Source organism: Setaria italica, chromosome IV, assembly GCF_000263155.2.
Source record: "Setaria italica strain Yugu1 chromosome IV, Setaria_italica_v2.0, whole genome shotgun sequence".
NCBI lineage: Eukaryota > Viridiplantae > Streptophyta > Magnoliopsida > Poales > Poaceae > Setaria > Setaria italica.
This window is the reverse complement of record NC_028453.1, coordinates 29836207-29843404: the sequence shown is the minus strand read 5'-3', so window position 1 is coordinate 29843404 and position 7198 is coordinate 29836207.

The following is a 7198-nucleotide window of genomic DNA, read 5'->3' as shown; positions in this document are numbered from 1 at the left end:
ATATTTCGTTATTTAGTACCACTCCCTCAATTTATGTAATGCTTCGCTTATATTGAAGTATGTTGATAGGTACTACTCCCTCCATTTATAAGGCGTATGCGCATAAGTGTAATAAGGGAAACAGTATCATATCATATCATATCTTATAAACAAGAACGAAGGGAGTATTTAGGATGGAGAACTACTATGTATATTGAGTTTTACATTGGGAAACCAAAGAAACCTCCCATCTATTCGGTGTGCTTACTGCAATTGGAAATCCTTGTAACCATCCTAGCAACATTGGAAATCCTTGTACCATGCCTTCCATTGGATGTGTTTACTACTTAATCATGTGCACATTGGATATCAAACAATGTCCCTTTGGTTGCATGTGCTTACTTACACACATGTCAACCTTGGAAACCAAAGAAATCTCCCTTCGATTGGGTGGGCTTACTACTTATTCATGTGCACATTAGCAATCAAACATCATTTTCCCCGATTGGCTTTGCTAACTACTCAATCATACGCACATTGGAGATCAAACATCCCTCCCTCTGATTAAATGGCTGCCTTGGATTAAGTAGCTCCGAACATAGTTTTGTGTTACACAGAAGATTACAAACAAAAACACTACAAAGGTAGTTTTGGGTTCCTTGTATTGATAGCATCACTCGTTACATGATGGCGAGGTCGGAGAAGTCTCCTTTTTGAGTGGCGAAAGACTAGACCCTACCACGCCTGTATTCCCGCATGTATCCATAATCTTAATCCACTCCATCAACTCAAACACTTGAAAATCCGAGTCTTCAACGCCCCTAGAGCAGTTAGATGATTTAGCTTCATCCGCAACTTGAAGACGACATGCCAGCCTATCCGCTTGGTCATTCTGCTCCCCATCGGTACCACACCAGTTATAAAACTCGTCCGACTCCGGTACAAACTCTGCCAGATCACCAATAATTAAAACCTAATTACAAAGTCTTTATTGTTACAAGGCTCAACAAAATAGTTGGTTCGTACATGACAATGAAACATTTATTGTTCAAATCGAATACAACAATCAATGACAATGAAAGAATTGTTTAATATTCTACCTCTTTGTCATCAGGGTTCAAAGAAGGTGCTGATGTAGCAAGATTGGTTGACAGAAGAGGGTCATCAGGAGCTAGAGATACATGATTATTTGGAGGAGGAGCAATAGCAGTAGCAGGTGCAACAGAGCCTTCTGACATAGTTGGAATAGGAGCTGGTGCAGCAGAGCCTTCCGACGTAGTTCAACCAAGAGCAGGTACAGCAGATTCTTCCGACATAGTTCGACCAAGAGCAGGTGCAGGAGAGCCTTCCAATGTAGCGAGACCAGGTGCAGGTGCAGGAGAGCCTTCTGACATAGAGAGACCAGGAGTAGGAGCCACCACAGGATTTTCTGAGGTTGCAAAGTAGTGAGACTAGGATAATCCTTAGTTTGCGAAGTAGTGAGACCAGGATCATCTGGAGTAGCAGTGGTAGACACTTCACGATCATCCGGATCTCTAGTTGTTTCCACCACAGGATCTTCCTTTTGCTGTTGCGAGGCAGCAATATCAGATAGAACCATGAATATTAATGAATTTGCTTCCTCACTGTCACCACCCTTCTTTGTGGGAACAAGTGTGGAATCCTTTTCTATCAGGGTTGTCGACCTCAGAGGTTTTACCCAGTTCATTTGGAGGCAAGATTAGCAGGGGGGGTCTGACCAGCATCTGGGAGTTGAATTTGCGGTGGTGGTAACCCGACATGCTGGTGCAACTGATTGAGGATGGTAGAGACGGTGGTGAGCACAGTGTTCATGTTCCGGTCTGCCTTATGTGCCACCTGCTCTAGCCAGACGAATTGTCTCTCCTCCTGACAAGCTAGTCTCTCGTCCAACTGTTTCTGTAGCTTGGCCATACGGAGATTATTTTCGGCTTGTTTTGACTGACCATCAACTAGTCTCTGAAGAATTAAGGCAAGCTCAATCGGCTGACTGACTGTTGTTGGACTGACCGGTACTATTTCTATAGTAGATTGTGATGCACCTACCTCCTAGTCATGAGTGACTTGGAGACAAGGTACATACGTATTTTCCTCCTCACTACCTTTTCTGTCTGAGCAATAGTTCTCATTTCTATCCTCGTCAGGAGATGCCTCATTCCTAGCCCTTAGGCCATGATGTCTGTCTCCTGGTTTCGCTGGCTTGTATGCCTTGAATTGTGTTTTGGCATTAATGTACTCATGTCACCAATTTTTGGGTCCGATTTGCACCTCTCTACTTTTCTCATCTTTTTTAGTAATATGACTCACGATGATGGAGAACCAGTGAGCATACAGCATTTGTCGGGCCACGGTCAATCCATCATGGATAACATCTTGAATCTCACAAAGAATAAAGTCCACGATGTCGAAGTCCTGGCCAGTCATGATGTGAAGAAGAAGCCACCGCTAGAGGCTAGTGATGGAAAATGTCTTGCTTAGTGCCTAGTGAACCATATTGGCTTCAAGGGTAAGCATGTCAGGCGTGCGATATGCTCAGCGAGAAGGGAATGGCTCTACAAAAAGTTCGACCATATCCTCGTCGAAAGTTAACGATCCACGAAGCAAACTATAGCAAGGTGGTTCACCGTCCACGTAGGCAATGTCGTGTAGGGACACGTCACACGTATTGACTCCAAGACTATTAGTAATTTGGTGTCGCCAAATTCTATGTGGACCTCCCTAAAACATGACCTGAATGTACTCTCTGCTCTCAAGAATGTACACCGTAGCATAGAAAACTGGGACCCAATCCTCAATATATTGATGATGCCCTGAGACCAAATCAACCAATCCGGGTAGTTGATCGAAGTAACCCTTAATATTCTCTCCTCTTGCGGCCATGTTCATATGATTCCAGTTTATAATCTTGTGCTCAAATAGTTTGGTGGACAGCTTTTTGTAGTTATAGTAGAAAGTTTGCTGAATGACATTCCTAAATTTTGGTTCGACCCGTCTGTAATGGGATGTTTCAAACCACACATCCTTAGACACAAATCTAAGCCTTTTAATCATTTGGTAGTGTTGATAGCAGTTAGCACATCAATTTATGAACTGCAAGCGTATGGATTAGTTGTAACTCTTCCTTAGAGTATCCCCCAAGGTTTATCAATCCGTGGAACAAGTGGGATTTGCACTGCTTAACTAAGCACTAATCTATGTAACCACAGGTTCTTTGTATATGATAAGATTGATCTAATAAAAGAACTAGTGACTTAGATTAAACCGGATAGAGAGTATGGATGTAAACAAGATAGATAAAATGCTTGTCCTAGGGATCTAGGATCACATGTAGATATAATCACCATGCACGAAAGAACTAGATCTAAGTGTTATCATGAGTGAATGTGAGCCATGCCAAACACTTTTCCTCTCGCACGTTGTCACTACACAAGGGTACTCAAATATTGAACGATAAGAACACGGCTTCATGACCATTCTAGGTAAGCAAATAAGCAACCCAAAGTAGCGCTAGCCAGCCATTACATGAAGGAGCATCATCAAGTTATGATAAATAACAAACAGATCTTAAACAAGAGGTTCAGCGATTACAAATCAAGATCTTCATACAACTCCGAGGACAAACAAAGACTTTACCCCATGATCTTACACATGTTGACAAAATTCTAGGTAAACATCACCCTGTAGATCAACTGAATCGAAGGGGATGATGAATGAGGGTAGAAAAGCCATACGCCAATCGGCCTGGGCACCTCCAAGCCGATCGGCTTGGGAGGTGCTCTACTTTGCATGGCTTCTCATAGATCAAATCTTCTCTTTGTTTTTCCTCCTTGTGGCAGTGGTGGATGGTGTTTTCGTGGTGTTTTCTTCACTCTATCCAATTCTTCCTCCTTGTAGTCCATGTGGGGGTATTTATAGTCTCCCGTAGGTGGCGGCTCTAGGTCAATGTTGGTAAAAAACTATTGAAATCATCGTAGACTTCACGCTAAAGAAACGGGAGGTCGACCGGGCCTTGGAATGGGCCAGGCCAATTGGCCTGGGCCTTTCCTAGCCCTTCTGGTCCTCTCCTTCCTCGTGCTAGCTGCCCTTGATGACCCATGTCCAAATATCCATTAAGCTCTTTATGCAAATCCCCTTGATTATGTTGTATATCATGTCATAATGCAATATACTAAAAAATACAACACATATGCAATAGTGCCAAGTGGCGGGTTAGTATAGGATTAAGCATGAAAATACTAGTTAAATGACACTAAATGTATGTCAACAACGAGCATCAACAATCCCTTCATGCTTAGCTCTTGCTCGTCCTTGAGCAAGTCAGGCGACTATAAATTTCTCCAGCAGGGTTGAACAAAGATCTTGAACTAAACCTGAGCAAGTGAGTTAAGTACCTAGCCTTCAAACAAAATGTTGGGGATCGCCCAAAAACCACACAACCTCGAACGCCGTTAGTAGGCAAAAACAACCTAACCTCGCAAGTTTAGGGCCAAGAAACAAAACTCAGTTAACCTCGCTAGTTCTGGATTGGCAAACTAAACTTGTTTAACCCTGCATCTTTTTTACTACTTTGGGGTTTCAAAGCTAACAACTATACACTGATAACTAAACTCTAGTTGAACTAACCCTTGAGTGTTTGAAGTTAGTATCGAACACCAGGTTTTCATCAACTCTTTACTCAGGAACGGAACTCGAAGGAAGACATCGTGAGGTTACAAGATCTTGAAGTAACATAATGGGCTAGGCATCACGAGGTTGAGCATCTCTCTTGGGCCAAGGATGAAGGCACGAGGTTAAAGGTTTCATTCAGCATGAGGGTGATGATATGAGGTTTAAAACTTGATCTAGTGCAGAGAAGAAGTCTCGAGGTTAAGAAGATGAAGATGTGAGAAGCGTGACTACATGAAGGCGTGAGAAGCGTGACAACATAAAGGCATGAGAAGCGTGACAACATAGGAGAATTCAATTTGTACACGTTACCCCAATGACCTTTATGTACGGCATATCCTAGGAATCTAGTAGGTGAGAAAGGACATTTTCAGGATGTAAAGTGGCTTACGAGAAAAGGGGAGCCCTACCACGTTGTAAAGGGAGATTCATTGTTTTTTGAGAACTTATAAGTGTTTTTCTCTTCCCAATCATATTTGTTGGTGTCGAATTCCTTTGAGACCAACAGGACGCCCACCATGTTCTCAGCCACAAAACAATCCACGATGCCACCACCAAAGAAGAAGAAAATCACACCACTGGAAACCACCGAGGGTGAAAGAGAGCAAGAGAGAGGGCTTATTCCTATTGATCAAGACAACACAGATACCATCAGGAAATTAAAAAGAATCGAGGTTAGTCTAAGAACAAGAAGTGAGAAGAAAAGAGCCGACGCGGAGAAACAAGCACAACTAGAAACAAGCACAAGAAATGATCAACTTGGTGAGGCAGAAAAAAAAGTATCCTTAGTGTTAAAGCAACTCAAAACACTGAAAAAGAAAAGGAAAGATTTGCTCAAGAATTTCAAGCACAACGGTTAGTGGCCAGCAAAATAGCGAAATTAAATGAAGCATAAAAATAGCTAGTGGAATCGCAAGAGGAGTTGGATGAGCTGCAATACTTGCACACCACGCCACCACAACCACCACTTCCGAGACAACAGCATGTCATGAACGACACACCTATCCACATGTAAATCCCAACCTCGTTGCGCACAACGACCCAACGATGACAAATACCTATGTAACAGTTGATAAAAACTCTCCATTGTCCTTAGGCTTGCAAACAGCTCTAGGGCCTACAACCTACAAGGTGGTCACGCTTCCTAAATTCAATGGGCAAAACGATCCTTGCCAATTCCTCTTGAGCTACGAAGCAGCAATGCTAAACTAGTACTCTCTACTTCCACCAAAGTCAATTTACAGTTGGATAGACCTGAAAACCAAGCTAATACAAATTTCCAAGACTTCCATCGAGCAACATCAGATCCGAGTGACTTATTTCATTGTATCCAGAAAGACAAAGAGCCCCTGGCTAACTATGTCAAAAGATTTGTGCAACCGAAGTCACAAACTCCAGATGTGGATGAAACTGTAGCCATAGCAGCCTGCATCAGGCTAGCACCAGGCCCAACAGTCTTGCATCTAACAAGAGAAAAGAAAAAAACCATGGAAGCTTTGTTCGCCGAACTGAAAAGGTATTGCAAGTCTAATGAGGGTCATAGAAAAAGAGTGATGGAAAGAAACAACCAGAGGCAAACTCAAAAAGACCGAAATTGGCAAGCATCGAGGTACAACTACACGCAACATCAACACCCATACCCAGCTCAACATGTGCTGCCAATCGAGGGTGTTCAATCCTCACAACAACAAAACCAAGATCATAGTAGACAGCCTCAGCAACAACAACAAGCAAATTATGGCAATGGCTAGAGAGGTGGTCACACCGGAAGAGGAAGAGGATGAGGCAGAGGACCTCCGAGGCCTCACAACCAAAACAATTAACCTTGAATGTTTTATTGCACTTTCCACGGCAAGCAGCTAGACCATGCAACCAACTTCTGCCCGGAAACAAAAAAGATCTTCGAAAGAATAGCTGAAGAAAAAAGGGCTACCGCAGCACCTAAAACCATTCACCACACCTCTTTTTGGCCACAATAGCCACATTTCCAAGCTTATCCACATATCAACCTAAACACTAACCTCGCAAACTTTCAACCTACCATGTTGTGGCAACATTTGCCACAATTTCAACCCCAAACTCAGCAAGCCTTGCAAGCTGCATGCTTTGCACGTTCTCAGCCTCTACACGAAATACCACTACCACTACCAAATCTACCCAACCAAACACCTAAAGCTAAGCCCAACAATACACAAAATAACAGCCCCAAAGCCTTACCTACTTCCAGCATGATAATGCCAATAGCAAGAGGATCTTCTCTTGAGTTCGATAACAAAAGACAAAAGTAAAACTACTTTAGACAAGTAAATTCCATCATCCCCGATGGACCACCAGCCAAGCCAGAATGGGCACACATGCCCATTTCCTTCATAGAAGAGGACTTTAAGCTGAAAACAGCCTCGCATAATGATGCGATGGTCATCGAGGCTATCATAGTAGGGTGGAAAATTGGAAAGGTGTTAGTTGATAATGGAAGCTCAGCGGATATCATTTTCGCAAATAGATTTAGAGAAATGAAGATTGATCCTCATCTGCT